This window comes from Bos indicus, chromosome 6 (assembly GCF_029378745.1).
Source record: "Bos indicus isolate NIAB-ARS_2022 breed Sahiwal x Tharparkar chromosome 6, NIAB-ARS_B.indTharparkar_mat_pri_1.0, whole genome shotgun sequence".
In the NCBI taxonomy this organism is placed as follows: domain Eukaryota; kingdom Metazoa; phylum Chordata; class Mammalia; order Artiodactyla; family Bovidae; genus Bos; species Bos indicus.
In genome coordinates, this window is record NC_091765.1 from 103221297 (window position 1) to 103238491 (window position 17195).

The 17195-nt window shown below is 42.9% G+C and overlaps 1 pseudogene; it reads left to right on the top strand.

Annotated features, from left to right (window-relative positions):
• The first annotated feature begins 7276 nt into the window (after window positions 1–7276).
• LOC109560074 (sugar phosphate exchanger 3-like) lies at window positions 7277–12243 on the top strand (annotated as a pseudogene).
• Window positions 12244–17195: the final 4952 nt, after the last annotated feature.

The following is a 17195-nucleotide window of genomic DNA, read 5'->3' on the forward strand; positions in this document are numbered from 1 at the left end:
AAATACAGACAGGCAGAAATAGGGAGAAAGTTTAAGTCCATTAATCATGGAGCACAAAATGGAAAATGATTGAGCTCCTGACACTGAGGGACAAAATCATAATCTTCTTGCTCTCATGCTTGGTTCCTGACTCTCCTGTTGTCTATCAGGCCTTCTTGGATCTCCGTGACCTTCTTGACTCTTAAGAACCACCTGTATCCTGGCAGTACACCCACCTTTCTGAGGCTACCTAAGACGGGCTTTGTTCTTGCAACCAAAAAGCCTCATGAGCTCAGACGTGTGAACGCAGGTGTTAGGCTACCCATGTTCCAAAGTGATGGGACCACAGAACACTGGCTGGGTTAACAGCCAAGTGGAGGAAGTCCTGGACAACCTAAGTGGACCTTGGAGACTGAAAAACAAAACAGGGAGAGACACATCCCATGGAAAGGAGACAGAGAAGAAAGTGGATGGAATTGTTTCTGGCACATTAAGGTTTGAGTTTAAAGATTTGTTGTCATCAAAGCATTTGGACGAGAGGAAGAGGGAAGGGGAAATGATCAAAGGAGAGACTAGAAAGGTGGACCAGGATCCGAGGTGAGGGTCTCTGAATGCCAGGTTAAGGAGAAAAGACAGGTTTTCACATCTTTTCTATACCTGTTTAAAAACATATACAAACTATAGAAGATCAAATGAAGCACAGAAAAGCTAAGTTAATTATTCTAGTTTAAAATCCCAAAACTAAACTAATATAGCATTGTAAAGCAATCATACTCCAATTAAAAATATATTAAAAATAAATAAAATCCAAGAAATGACAGAGCCTGATTCCACTTCAGTTTGAGGATGAGCCACTGAAAGTTTCAAGCAGTGGAATAACATTCATGAATGTATGAATACAGCCCCATCTGCTTGAAATATAAGCAAAGCAAATGCTTATATTTCATCTTGTTCTTGGCATATAAAGAAACCAAGAGCCTCTCAATCATTTTCTAATGGTTTGTTTTCCTAGACCTGTAACTTTGAAAGAACCCCTTTAAATGGAAAAGTTTACTGTTAGCTGGAGAAGCTAACAATGTTCCGAAAAAAGGAAGCTTATATGAAATGTTTAGAAAACATGGCTTAATGTGCAGAAAAACTCATTCAGCCCAGAAGCCACTGATTGTACCACAAAGCGCTGGACACTGGCTTGTTCTGCTGATCCTGCTCATAATGACTCTGAATGTGGCCAGTAACACTGGTACTACAATAACACCGGTGCTGCTGATCCCAGCTGTCATTGTCGCCAGAGATCATTCTCCACCAGCTCTGCTTCATTGCATCACTAGCTCTCAATTCAACATTTGTGGTAGATTTATTTCCCAGGTTTCTATGGAAGACAGGGGGGAAATCAAGACACTCTGAAACTGAGCTTCACGGGGGAAGGTGTCTCTATTCTCTCTAAAATTATCTGCTAAATTGTTGGTATGTTTAAGTAGAGGGGTTTCCCTGATGACTCAGATGATAAAGAATCTGTGTGCAATTCAGGAGACCTGGGTTTGATCCCTGGGTTGGGACAATCCCCTGGAGGAGGGCATGGCAACCCACTCCAGTATTCTTGCCTGGAGAATCCCATGGCCAGAGGAGCCTGGTAGGCTACAGTCCATGGGGTGGCAAAGAGACGGACAGAAGGATCCACAATTTTCATCATATTCTCACTGGTGTCTACAACTAATAAGCTGGAATCTGTTAAATTAAATAAAGAAAATAACAACAAAAATCACCAGATCTGCCTGAATATTGTTGTACAGAACTATTGCATTCTGGAAATACCCGTCAATGCTGAGGAGGAGAGCTGAGAATACAGCATGATTCATATTATATGCATTGCTTGCCATACATCACTTGCATATCATAGCTAAAGCCTGGATAAGGAAAGATAGTATAACATAAAATATCTTTCTGATAAAATGAATACAAAGTTTAAACTTCTTCAATGTTAATACAGAATATATTAATATTCTATGGTAATATAAAAATGAATGAATATTCGCAAAGTAAAAATTTAAACCGGTAGAGTTCTTTTGCATTCCAAGTATATTTAGATTCTGGGTTGCATGTTGATGTACAGATTGAGAATTATATTCATTCTCCTCTTCTTTGTATTAGGCAGTAAAATCTTTGGATTTTAGAGGAGCACATCGCTGCCCAGAGGGGGACTCCATTTCCCAGGCTTCCTTGCAGCAAGGCATGCCCACGTGGCTAAGTTCTGGCCAATGGAATATGAGCAGAGGTGATGCACCTGGCCACTTTCCTTCTCACTTCTCTTTCCTATTGGCTAGAAACTGGCAACTTTTGAAATAGTTTAAAGTGAAAGTAGCTCAGTCGTGGAGTCTTTGTTACCTCATGGACTATACAGTCCATGGAGTTCTCCACGCCAGAATACTGGAGTGGATGACTGTTCCCTTCTCCAAGGCGTCTTCCCAACCCAGGGATCAAACCCAGGTCTCCCGCACTGCCTGCAGATTCTTTACCAGCTGAGCCACAAGGGAAGCCCAAGAATACTGGAGTGGGTAACCTATCCCTTCTCCAGGGAATCTTCCCGACCCAGGAATCGAACCAGGGTCTTCTGCGTTGCAGGTTGTTTCTTTACCAGCTGAGCTATCAGGGAAGCATGATAATTTCCTTGTACCCAAAGGTACCCTTGATTGTTTCAGGAAAGAAAGAAAGAAAGAAAGTGAAGTCGCTCAGTCGTGTCCAACTCTTTGCGACCCCATGGACTGTAGCCTACCAGGCTCCTCCCTCCATGGGATTCTCCAGGCAAGAGTACTGGAGTTCTTCTTTAATCTAGTTTATTTTTTGAGTTTCCTTATAAGAAGCCTGGGCTTCCCTGGTGGCTCAGATGGTAAAGAATCGGGAGGCCTGCAAAGTGGGAGACCTGGTTTTGATCCTTGGGTTGGGATGATCCTCTGCAGGAAGATATGGCAACCCACCCTAGTATTCTTGCCTGGAGAATCCGCATGGACAGAGGAACCTGGTGGGCTACAGTTCATGCATTCACAAAGAGTCAGACATGACTGAGCGACTAAGCACTTTAAGAAGCTTAATCTACATCTTCATGAATATATGTATTATACATGTATATTCAGAAACTATATAGAGTTCTCACCAGAAACACTGAATTATCCTTCCTTTATTTAATAATTCAAGAAAAACTTCTCTCCAACTGTGCTCTCAGAATATTATTGTGCATACTCAGTAGGCTTTATATTATTTAGATTAAGTTAACTTTTAGACTGAATTTATTGTTAAAGTGAATGGAGTATTTAGCCTTTGCAAATATGGGTAATGAAGACAATGCCCCAGTCTATAAACTATTTTTTGAGGATAAATAGAAATTATATCACTGGTTCATGAAATAACTAGTTACCATTCGGCAAATTTATATATCAAAGACTAAAATTATTGGTCATAATTTTAAGTTGAAATATTGATTATTCAAGTGCAATTTGCAAATCTGGCTCTTATAAATGAATATAATGAAAATGAGGTGAGGCTGCAAACTTGCTTTTATTCCATTGTAAACTGACCAATAGAACTGGTTCTCAGCCTTGGCACATCACCTGAGGAATTTTTTTTAAAGTCTTTGCCCACAGGGTCCATCCCAGAGAATCTGGTTTAACTGGTCTGGGATTAGACCTCAGCAGTGGTATTTTCAAAAAGTCCTAGATGATCCCAAAGGGCTTCCCTGGTGGCTCAGATGGTAAAAAGTCTGCCTGCAATGCAGGAGATACAGGATAGATCCTGGGGTTAAGAAGATCCCCTGGAGAAGGAAACGGCAACCCACTCCAGTATTCTTGCTGGGAGAATCCCATGGATGGAGGAGCCTGACAGGCTACAGTCCATGGGGTCACAGTCAGACATGACTGAATGACTAAATATAGCACACACAGGTATTTTCAAACTGTAGCCAGCATTGAGAATACTGCTTTAATATAATAGTTAATTCTGAAAACTTTGGGGCACTCGGGTTCTAGGCACAGGTCTTATTTTAGAAGTAAAACACTAACCAAATTCCAACCCTATTTAATATGATGAGTTGAATTCTTATGTCAGTCACACAGACATGTCTGCTTCCTCTCCTAACAAATAAATGGGCCCAACCTTTGAGTTACTGGAGCATTTAGCTCTCGTCAACTCCTGGGTGGTGACTAGTTAAGACATAATCAGTCATCAGAAAAATTGTAAAAGTATTTTGGCTTTTTGGTAAACTGCTTACCACAAGGTCAGTCAGAATATAGTATCTCTGAGTTTTGCTCTAGTTGGCTTTCTATCAGCATCTGAATTGTCATCAAAATAAACCTGACTTAAGCCCATGAATGGTTTCCTCTGTCCCTGCACCACAATACAACAGATGGGAGAGATTACAGCAGGAGAAACCTCTACAGACTGCAGGTCTTGTGATCAGACACACAAAACAGCATGGCTTTCCCTTTTTGGCACAGATCATAACTATTATTTTAAGCAACTGAATACAAATATAGTGTTTGGTTTGAAACCTCATTGTGTAACTGACATGAAAGAGACCTTTACCATTCTTTTATGTCACACAAGTCATTCTTTCCGAGTTGCATGTCTAGCAGAGTGTCTGGAAGTCCCCCATGGGGAAAAAGGGGAACTAGCAGAAGGGAGGGTGCAGGAGGTCTGTCTGGGACGTTGTTGTTGGAACCACATCCACCCCCAACCCAAATAGAACTTCAAAGCTGAATCATCTCCTTCCTGGGGTGGGTGTTTCCGCACTTCCATCCGGCCTTTCCCCTCACAGTCAATACCAAGCTATGGCAATAAATTGGGAGTTTACATAGGTAGAGAAAGGACAGACTTCACTGTGCTTTGAAATGGTGACAGAGAAAATTTTGTTTGTCCTTTAGAAGTTTCACTCTGAGGATGCACCTAAGAGTACATTGTCCTTTATCCTGCCTTATTCAGGACTTTAAGGATGTGAATTACTCTGTCCACTTTACTCTGTTCTAGCTTCACTAAGGGGGCATCTTACTCTTGCCTGGAAAATCCCATGGATGGAGGAGCCTGGTAGGCTGCAGTCCATGGGGTTGCTAGGAGTCGGACACGACTGAGCGACTTCACTTTGACTTTTCACTTTCATGCATTGGAGGAGGAAATGGCAACTCACTCCAGTGTTCTTGCCTGGAGAATCCCATGGACAGAGGAGCCTGGTGGGCTGCCGTCTATGGGGTCGCACAGAGTCAGACACGACTGAAGCGACTTAGCAGCAGCAGTAGCAGCAGCAAGGGGGCATCTTGAAGAAGTCAAATGACCCCAAGGAATGAAAAAGGACTAAATAATGGAGGAGATAGAAGGAGAGAGGAAAGTGGAAGACAGAGAAGGGAGACCAGAAAGAAGAGACCCCCTTATGCCCATGGGAGTTAGATTCCACATGGGTTGATAAATGTCTTGAAAGGCAAAGTAAATAACTGTTTTTACTGTTCTTTAGAAATTGTACGTGTACTTGAAGGGATAACGTTATTTATTTTTTTCCCTAGGAGTGGATCGTAGCTTCCTGACTTCTCACATATTAAGGAGAGGGGTAAGGGGGCACCCAGCAAGTCTGAGGGATTATGACAATTTGAAATCTGGTCCACATAAGGTCAGAAGCGAAAGGAAGGTCCTACACAAGAGAGTGAGACAGGATGTTCTGGACCTTGGCCAAAGCTAGGTGCATGCAGTTCAGAATCTGATACAGAGCAGGGCAACCATAGAGAAGACGTAAATATTTACCATGATCTAGAAGTTCACCCTAACATGATTTAAATATGAAGAGTTCCATCAGTGAAGATATAGCTTAACCTCCTGGCCATCACTTGCATGCATAGCTGCAATTAGAGTGATTTTTAATTTTTTCACTTAGCATATTTTTTTGTTTTACAGTTTCAACTTATTATATCTTTCTTATTCTTTCCTTTCACTATTTGAAATGAAGCAATGAATGAACAACTTTATGCAAGTATCATTTGCTATTTATCAAGTTAGATTGATTATCCACTCTAAATTCATCCATTACCCAGAACAGCAATAAAAAATTTTCCCCTGTGGGAAGATGCCTTCTAATTTAACTACATGTATTCTTCCAACCAGTCTGAATGGAGAATCATATGTATCTTTTTAACCTCCATTTCAACTAGGCTATAATTGCTTGATTTAATGTTGGTAATTTAATGGCACCAAGGGCTTCCCAGGTGGCGCTAGTGGTAAAGAACCTGCCTACCAGTTCAGGAGACCCAGGTTTGATCCCTGGGTTGGGAAGGTCCCCTGGAGAAGGAAATGGCTACCCACTCAGCACTCTTGCCTAGAAAATCCCATGGATGGAGGAGCCTGGTAGGCTGCAGTCCATGGGGTCGCGAAGAGTCAGACACGACTGAACGACTTCCCTTTCACTTTTCACTTTCATGCATTGGAGAAGGAAATGGCAACCCACTCCAGTGTTCTTTGGAGAATCCCAGGGATGGAGGAGCCTGGTAGGCTGCCATCTATGGGGTCGCACAGAGTCGGACACGACTAAAGCAACTTAGCAGCAGCAGCAGCAGCAGCAGCAGCCAGTATTCTTGTCTGGAGAATCCCAGGGACAGAGTAGCCTGGTGGATTACAGTCCATTAGGTCGCAAAGAGACAGACATGACTGATCGATTTAGCAGGCACCACAGAGTAAAGATGTAAATTACCCAAAGAGAAATTCTTAAACTGCAGGCTTTCCAGAGTTCAAGTCTAAGAGTTGTAATTTAATAGCTTTATGACCTGAAAGATAAGAATTATCATTAAATGCAGCTGGGATTTATTGACATTTCTTTAAGAACAAGAATTTTCAAGAACGTTTCAAATTCTGAAGTTCAAGAATGGCTGGGTAGTCCAGCTCTGTAATTTCTATAATCCCCAGCAGGTGGCAGTATTGCTTTCTGTTATCATCCCAGAGAAGCCAGAAGAACCTGGAATTCAGAGCACAGGAGGATGGGTTAACCTTGGACAGAAATTTTCAAATTAAGGAATTAAGATTTTTCTTTTCACTAACCAAAAAGAACCCACATTTCTATCCACCTGGGAAGCCCCAAATACAGAGAGTGTACAGGACCAAATGGAATTCTTGATTTGAATCTGATTTGGCTCTATTGAACTCGTCACTTCTCTGAACCTCTGTATTTATTTTAATTTATTTAAGAAACCTTACCGACATTACTGATAAGACAACTAATAAGAAATAGAAGTAAATGGAAACCCACTCCAGCTCTCTTGTCTAGAAAATTCCAGAGATGGAGGAGCCTGGTAAGCTACAGTCCAAGGGGTCACAAAGAGTCAGACATGACTGACCAACTTCACTTCACTTCTTCAAGAAATAGAAAAGAATCACAACTAGACAGACTGTAGACATACTACATGCTCTGTATGGTCTCCCAAAGTTCAAGAAATAAATGATATTGTCTGCTGCACTGAAAGATCTTGTGGATTGGCAGAACCGAGGCACTAAATTCTAAGGAACTTGCTCCAATGCTCTGCTCCACTAAAGAAGCACTGAGATCCCTTGAGCCATCAACTTGCCTCTGCATCATAATTTCCTAGTCCCCAGTCTGTAAAATCCAAGTTTATGCCTTGTGAAATTGTGGCTGATATCTGGCAAGGATTGCTCATTCAGCCTTTCCTTCAATAAACATTAAGCCCCTAACAAGTTGGGGAGAGTTTGTTCCTAATATGCCTACATTCCTTTGGTTCAAAACTCTCTGTTTTTCTTCTTCCCTCTTTGGCTTCTTTGGGTTATTTTATATCTTATGTTGACTCCCTTGGAGGTGAGATTACTGACTTCCACTTCAATATGTGTGTGTGCGGGTGTGTGTGTGCGGGTGTGGGTGTGTGTGTGCGGGTGTGCGTGTGTGCATGTGCACACACCCACTAAGTCAGTTAGGTTGTGTCTGACTCTTTGTGACCCCATGGACTGTAGCCTACCAGGTTCCTCTGTTCATGGCGTTTTTCAAGCAAGAGTACTGGAGTGGGTTGCCATGCCCTCCTCCAGGGGATCTTCCCAACCCAGGGGTCAAACCCACATCTCTTTATGTCTCTGCATTGCAGGCGAATTCTTTACCACTAGGGTAACCTGGGAAGGCCTCCACCTCAATGTAGTCCCCCATTTTTCCTTAAACTTCTCTTCTACTTTCTTCCCTGACCTCTCCCATCATATACAGTATATTTATTTTGTTGTTGCCACAGTAAATAATTAAGGACAGATGTAATTTTTAATTATTGGAAGGGATGGGTTTAGGAAGCAGAAATTTTAAACCTCTGAGTGTATTAGTTATCTATTGCTGAGTGACACATCACCCCAAAATGTAGTGATTTACAACAAAGTAGCTATTTTCTAACAATTTCTATGGGTCATGAACCTCGCCTTGACTTAGCTGGGCCCTCTCTTTGGGGGTTCTCATGGCTGCAGTAAACATGTTCTGTCATCTCCAGTCTCCACCAGGGGAGGGTCTGTTTTAGGCTCATTCATGTTGGGGTTGGTAGTTTTCAGTCCATCACAGGTCATTGTGTGAAGGCCTCAGCTCCTCGCTGGCTGTTGGCTGGAGATCACCCTCAGTTCCTTGCCATGCGGGCCTCTCTAGAGGGCAGTTCATACATTGGCAGTTGGTTTCCATTCAGAGCACAAGCAAGAAAGAGTGAGTGAGATGAAAGACACAGTCTCTTATAAGCTCATCTCAGAAGTGATATACCCATCACATTTTTGTTTTAGTTCTTTTCTTTAAAAAAAATGTTTATTTTTGTATATTTATTTATTTGACTGTCCTGGGTCTTACTTGTGGCATGTGGGATCGTCAATCTTCTCTTTGGTATTTTTAAGCAGAAGCATTATATTAACTTTATTTCACATATATCCACAGATGTTTGCGGACCAATGCCTGGTGGCTCAGATGGTAAAGAATCTGCCTGCAATTCTGGAGACCTGGGTTCGATCCCTGGTTTGGGATGATGCCCTGGAGGAGGGCGTGGCAACACACTCCAGTGTTCTGGCCTGAAGAATTCCATGGACAGAGCCTGGCAGGCTACAGTCCATGGGGTTGCAAAGAGTCAGACACAACTGAGTGGCTTTCACTTTTTCAAAGATGTTTGTACAACATGCAGTGACCACTCTTGAAGCTTATAGCACTTTTTCCCCCAGTGGCACAAAGAGAAAGGTAGTGACACACATGTATCCCCACTGCAACACGTGTAACTCTGTGTTACATGTACACGTGTAACACACGTCACACATGTTATACATGTAACATTGTAGCTCTGGGTGGAGCCCTACAGAGGGAGGGTTGGGTTACCTGCACGGCAACCGCCCTGCTAAGTCACTAGGAAGATGATGGAGAGGCCAGACTGGGAACTGTCGTGGGCAGAGGCCCCCAGTCACCACAATCAGATGACTTATTTGGAAAAAACCTGATTACGGAGGACCCAGAGCTGTTTGGTTTTTTCCCCACTGTAAGCTATTACAGTGGAATAAAACTTTGCTCTTTACCAAATCTTAGGCCAGTGTTCTACTTGCATGGTTCTTAAATACAAATTTTTGTTGTGGCTTGTGAGATCTAGTTCCACAATCAGGGACTGAACCCAGGCCCCCTGCATGGGGAGCTCAGAGCCTTAGCCGCTGGACCACCAGGCATGTCCCTACCCCTCCCTTTTGCTGTAGGCTGTATGTTGAAAGTGGGCCACTGGACCTGGCTCAGTCAAGCGGAGAGGACTGCACAAGGCTGTGAGGACCCAAGGGTGAGGTTCGCCAGGGCCATCTCAGAATTCGTGCTACATAGTGACTGAGAACAAAGGAGATTAGGATTCTGATGGGATGCTTGAGAAATTGTTTAAAGACAGAAATTTGTTTATTTCTGGGCTTCCCTGGTAGCTCAGCTGGTAAAGAATCTGCCTGCAATGCAGGAGACCCTGGTTTGATTCCTGGGTCCCGAAGATCCCCTGGAGAAGGGATAGGCTACCCACTTCAGTACTCTTGGGCTTCTCTGGTGGCCCAGATAGTCAAGAATCCATCTGCAATGCAGGATACCTGGGTTCAATCCTTGGGTTGGGAAGATCCCCTGGAGGAGGGCACGGCAACCCACTTTAGTATTCTTGCCTGGAGAATCCCCATGGACAGAGAAGCCTGGCAGACCACAGTCCATGGGGTATCTGAAGGTAAAGTTCGCTGGGGCCATCTTAGAATTCTGCCTGGTGCCTAGCACATGCTATATGATGACTAAGAATAAAGGAAATTAGGGGAAACCCTGGCATGGCGGCCCAGGTGAGGTGGCGGGCAGGAGCCGAGGGGTTGCAGGCAAGGCTGACCCAGTGGAGCAAGCAGAGCAGCTGGCCAGAGCGCGATTACTACTCCAGATCTCTGGTGCATAAGCGGCCAAAGAAGAAATGATATAAACCATCCATTGTCCAGACTTTAAAGTCACGGTGAGAAGGAAGGTCAGGAGGCACACGGCCTGGCCAAGTATTTTTCAGAGAGGAACTGTGGTCTCCCAGTTCAGCCATCACCACGTGGTCACGTCCCTGCTCACCTTCTTCAGTTACGCCATTGCTCCACGCATGGAGAAAAACATCAGCAAGGTCAAAGTCAGTATCTCTAAGCAGTGGACCCCAGGTGCTTTTAACAAGTCCGTTGAACTGCCTGTGGAGATCTGGAGCAGCAGCCACATGTTTCCCAGTGCAGAGAAAGTACTCGGAACGCTGGACACCATTTTCCTCTTCTCCTGTGCTGTGGGCCTTCTCATCAGCGGTATCTCGCTGATCGGCTAAATTTGCGATGGGTTCTATCTTGTGGCATGTGCTTTTGCGCACTAGTGGTGTTCATCTTTGGCACTCTCATGGAACAGCTGCATTTCTACAAGGGGCTGTGCTGCAGCCCGGGGATTGTTGAATGGCCTGCTGCCATCCACCGGCTGGCCCCGCGTGGTTTTTGTTACTGGCAACTAGTTTGGGAAAGCTGGAGTTGTTTTTGGTCTCTGGAGTGCCGGTGCCTCAGTGGGCAATATTTTGGGAGCATGTCTAGCTTCTTCCATTCTGCGGTATGGTTATGAGTATGTCTTCCTGGTGATGCTAGCTGTGCAGTTTGCTGGTGGGACCATCATCTTCTTTGGACTCTCGGTGTCACCAGAAGAAATCGGTCTCTCAGATATCGAGACAGAAGAAAATTTTGAAGAAGACTCAACACAGGCCATGAATTAATGGTGCTGAAAATGAAGAAGAAGCTGAGCCTAATTATTCAATCCAAGAAGGCAATACTGTGACCCAAGTCAAGGCAATAAGCTTCTACCAGGCTTGTGGCCTTCCCGGAATTATAGCATATTCACTGGCCTATCGGTGCTTGAAAGTAAAAGTCGCTCAGTTGTGTCCGACTCTCTGGGACCCCATGGACTAATTCTGCAGGCCAGAACACTGGAGTGGGTAGCCGTTCTCCAGGGGATCTTCCCAAACCGAGGGCTTAAACTCAGGTCTCCCACATTGCAGGCAGATTCTTTACCAGCTGAGCCACCAGAGGAGCCCAAGAATACTAGAGTGGGTAGCCTATCCCTTCTCCAGGGGATCTTCCTGACCCAGGAATCGAACCGTGGTTTCCTGCATTGCAGGCAGATTCTTTACCAGCTTAGCTACCAGAGAAGCCCTTGGAGTTAGTGAAGTATTCCTTCTTCTTCTGATTGCCCTTTTATCTGAGTATCAATTTCAAATGGAAGGAGGCCGAAGCTGACCAGCTGTCCATTTGGTATGATATCAGAGGAATTATAGGTGGAATGCTGCAAGGCTTCATCTCCGACAGGAAAGATGTTACAGGAAAAAGCATCGGTGTTAGCTCTCAGTCTGCTTCTGTCCATCAGGTCCCTTGTTGGATACAGTCATTCTCCAAATGATAAGTCCATCAATGCACTTCTGATGGCTGTCATAGGATTTTTTTTATTGGTGGAACTTCTAATATGATTAACTCAGCTATTTCTGTGAACCTTGGTCGTCAGGAGCTGATCCAAGGGAGCAATGAGGCTTTGGCAACCGTCACTGGGATGGTTGATGGAACCAGGGGCATTGGAACTGCCATGGGCCAGTATCTTTGATCCGGGACAACCTAGGGTGGATGTGGGTTTTCTACTTTTTCATTATTATGACAAGTTGCACAATCCTGTTTATTTCACCATTAATAGTGAAGGAAACATGCTCTGTTATGCAAAGACAACAAGCTCACATTTTAAGTGAGTGACCAGTACCCACAAAAGAACAAGAATAATCAAGAGACACATCAGGACTATTATTTCTTTTAATTCGCCCTATTTTGGGTTTGTCTTTAGAACTCCAACATAACCTCAGATTGTTGAGCCTCTTTCAGCAGGGTCAGCCCCTGGAGATGCTGACCAGAGTGAAGACTGGGTTGTTGTTAATGATTTTTATTTATCACCATTGTTTCATGACTATACCAAATGAAGGCCCTGTGAATCTGCCAGCAACTCTGTTGGCCTGTGGAGGTTCACCCCTTTAACTGTAAATGCTTTATTGGCCTTGGGCCCTTGTTCTCCAGCCTGGAAAGCTGAGTGGCCATGAGGCACTTGTGCCTGGTCTGTAGCAACGACACGCTCCATGAATAGAAAGGATCGTTGCATTTTGCTTCAGTCATGAGTTTACAGACAGTAGCTCATCTATGAAGCATCAAATCCTGGTCCAGTGCTCCAGCTGGGTCCAGTGTAAGCCTGTCTTGGACAGAGAATCCCTTAGTTAAGCTCTGGTGGGAAAAATCACATTACGTGCTGAGTGGTTCGGTTACTCTGTGTCTGCTCTGAAGTCGTTCAGCTCTGGAAGCAGAAATATCTTCCAGTGATCCTTAACTCTTCTCCATCTTCATTCAGAATTACCTTCAACTCCTGGAAGTCTTTTGTCTTCCTGTCAAGAACCATGAGGTACCTCAGCTGTAAACATTCCAGTATGTAATTTATAATGGAAGTACTCAACGCCAGGCTTGTTCTCTGGGAACTTTTTAGGATCCACTAGGAAGTCAGAGGCTCGATCTCTGTCATAACTGGGTTCCTTGCGTTACCTCAGCAGAAGACTAAAATCAGAGAAAAAGGAACCTTTTGGCCTTCTATGCATTAAGTATGTGACGTTGAATTACAGTGGATTACTAGGGCCTGAGAGGCATCTAGGTATCTATTTTTTAGAAGTCTGTAGAATACATGTCTTGAAAGCTGTGAATTCTATACTAATTATCAATATTTTAAGGTCATCCTCTATATATATTTTAAATATGGAAGTGAGCAGGTGAAAAATGTGCAATTTTTATGGCTGCCTAATTTACATGGAGTTAGGAAAAAGTTTTCAACCTTTTGCTTTAATACTCTCAAATGTATGTTTATAAACTTGTTAATGTTATTGAATCAAGCAGATTTCCAATCAGTTAACTGCTCAATACTGACCAAAAGGAAAACTGTGAAACACAGAAAGGGAAAATAAACTGACTTTTATAACAAAAAAAAAAAAAGAAAGAAAAGGAGATTAGGATTCTAATGGGACGTTTGAGAAATCGTATTAAGAGAGAAACCTGTATATTTCTATTTTTGTGTCCATATGTTGTGTATAAGTTGGTGCCTTTTAATAAGCTCTGTTCTGTTCTGTACTTGAAGCACCGTATCTCACTTCTGCTTTTTCATGGGCTGTTCTCTGTATTTGAAGCACAATTCCTCCTCCTCCTTACTCAGCAAACTCTCATCTGTGAGTTTCAAAATTCATCTCAGTCATCTCTTCTTCTGTGACGTATTCCCTGAATTTCATTTTCAAGGAAAGCTAAGTGTTCTTTTGGTTTACTCCTATAGCATGGTAAACTCTATTGGAACTGCCGTTTACATTTGTCTGTCCTTCTGGGCTTTCAGTGCAGTAATAATGGCTTCTTCATCACTGTTCCCACTGTAAGTGCTTGACCTGTAACAGGAGCGCGATCAGTGTCAGAATAAAGAAAGAAGAAAGGAAACAGCTCATACTTTGGAAACGTATGGTTTCAGTTCAGCCTCTAATCAAAAGGCTTCTTAAAGAGTACAAACTGGAAATAAATGGAGAAGAGCAACAGAATATTTTTTGTTTAGTTGCTAAATCATGTTCTATTCTTTTTCAACACCATGGACTAGGCTCCTCTGTCCATGCGATTTCCCAGGCAAGAATACTGGAGGGGGTTGCCATCTCCTTCTCCAGGGGATCTTCCTGACCCAGGGATTGAAACCACTTCTCCAGCATTGGCAGGCAGATTCTTTACCACTGAGCCATCAGGAAAGCCAATTAGTCAATTACAAGATTTCTTATGTTAGATCATTGTTTTTCCTTGTAAATCCTCAGTCTACCTCTTGTAAAGGTAGGATGGTCAGGTGATCAGCTATGGACTTAGTTGGACTCTTAACTTTCTTCATGGGGGTAAACCTATCTTCTACCATTTAATTGATGATCAAGGCATATGGATCTGTCTTTAGTAACACCGAATCTCTTCAAGTTGTTAGATTTGATCTTAAGAATATCAACTTGAATTCTCTACTAAGTCTAAACAGTGGGTAAATAGTTCATTTTTTTTCCCCTAAGTGTTCTACTTTTACTCTCCTTCCAAATAAGACCAAATATATCTTACAAATTTTAACTGGACCATTTGACCGTCATAGAATAACTTTTACTGAATACATTTAAGTTACACGGAATAGTTATCTGAGATGACACTCACTATTATATTAATTGTATTAATAGATAATGTTGTGAAGGACATAATCTCCTGTGGTCTCCCTTATGTTGATCCATAAAGAAATTTCTCTAAGTTGTTTTTACTAGAAAATACAGTATCTCTTGGGCAGCTGATTTATTTTAAACTCATCCCCTCTGTGGATCCTATAACCAATAATGTTTTTCCTCCTTTTCAGCTACCAGAAAGTTTTTAGAGACATACCTGTGGTTCGACTTTCAAAACTGCATAATTTATGAGTTGGATTTTTTTTATGTACTAACCTTTCAGTTAACTTTATTTTCCTATCCTTATTTCCCCTTCACTCAGATTTGCATATCTATATAGCTTTTTCCTACTTGTGTATTTTTGTAAGTTTTTGCAAATTCTTTTTATAGTATCAAGACAGGGCTAAACTAAATAAAAATACAATTATCTTATTGGATATCATGGTTAATCCTAGAGCATGTGCACTTCAAAAGAAAGTGTATTCTGGGGATTTTTAAATGTAATGTCTGGAAAATATTTAGGTCTAACTGTTCTGTTGTATCATTTAGGATCTCTGTTGCCTTACCGATTTTCTGTCTAGAAGATCTGTCCATTGATGTGGGTGGGGTATAAAAGTCTCCTACTATTATTGTATTGCCATCAATTTCTCCCTTTATGTCTGTTAGTATTTGTTTTATGTATTTGGGTGCTCCTGTATTGGGTGCAATGGCACCCCACTCCAGTACTCTTGCCTGGAAAATCCCATGGATGGAGGAGCCTGGTAGGCTGCAGTCCATGGGGTCATGAAGAGTCAGACACGACTGAGCGACTTCCCTTTCACTTTTCACTTTCCTGCATTGGAGAAGGCAATGGCAACCCACTCCAGTGTTCTTGCCTGGAGAATCCCAGGGATGGGGGAGCCTGTTGGGCCGCCGTCTTTGGGGTTGCACAGAGTTGGACACAACTGAAGTGATTTAGCAGCAGCAGCAGCAGTATTGGGTGCACATGTGTTGACAGGTATATGATTTCCTGGCCTTTTGGTTAGGATCAAATGTAGTATGGAGGCTTCACAGGTGGCACAGTGGTAAAGAACCTGCCTGCAGTGCAGGACACACATGTTCAATCCCTGGGTTGGGAAGATCCCCCGGAGTAGGAAATGGCAACCCATTCCAGTATTCTTGCCTAGAAAATTCCATGGACAGAGGAGCCTGGTGGGCCACAGTCCATGGGGTCACAAAGAGTCAGACACCACTGAGAAACTGGGTACACACACATGATTCCTGTGCCTGGATATCTGTTTTCTTCTTTAGGTTTGGGAAGCTTTCAGCCATAATTTCTTCAAATATATTTTTGACCCACTTTTCCTTCTCTCTCTCTGGAATCCCTATTATGTGTAGATGGCATGCTTTGTAGTATCCCATACATCTCTTATATTGCTTTCTTTTTTTTTTTTTTCTTTACTTTCTGTATACTGTTCTGATTGGGTGATTTCCATTGTTATCTTCTAGATCACTTATTTGCTTTTCGGCATTATTGAATCTGCTAATCATTGCCTTTAGCACAGTTTTCATCTTGGCAAATGAGTTTTCTAAGTTTTCTTGGCTCCTCTTTAAAGTTTTTAATTCATTTTTATAGTAATCTTCATTTCTACTGATAGCCTGTCTGAATTCCTTCAGTATTTTCATTATCTCCTTTTTGAACTTGGTGTCTATCAGACAGAAGCAGTCTGTTTTATTATTTATTCTTTTGGTGAGGGGGTTCTCTCGATCTTTTAACTGGAAAGAGTCCTTCTGCTTCTTCATTTTACTTGTGTTTCTCTTACTCTGTGAATGTAAGAGAAACGATTGTCTCCTGCGGTCTTGAAAGGCTATTTTTATGCAGCAGTGCCCCTGTGTAGCCCGTGTGGGTTTAATGTTTTTGGTGCAAGGGCTGTTTCTAGTGTGGATGCCTGTGCCTCTTTCCTCAGTGTGTCCTAGCCGCTATCCCTTAGATAGAAGGTGTGACTGGTGCTGTGATGACCAGAGTCTGCACTGGATGTTGAGTGGGGGCTCCTCTTTGCTCTGTGGTTGTCACAGTCCTGTCAAGGGCAGGATCTGCTTCCTAGCTGATGGAGTAGAGGTTCCCAGATCCATTTCTGGGTTGTGGCATGAGGTAGGCAGAATTGGAATGCTCCTGGATGTGAGAGTTGGACCATAAAGAAGGCTGAGCACCAAAGAATTGATGCTTTCTAACTGTGGTGCTGGAAAAGATTCTCGAGAGTCCCTTGGACTGCAAGGAGATCAAACTAGTCAACCCTAAAGGAAATCAACCTTGAGTATTCATTGGAAGGACTGATGCTGAAGCTCCAAACCATGGGCCATCTGATGCAAAGAGCTGACTCATTGGAAAAGACCCTAATGCTGGGAAAGATTGAGGGCAGGAGGAGAAGGGGACGACAGAGGATGGGATGGTTGGATGGCATCATCAACACAAGGGACATGAGT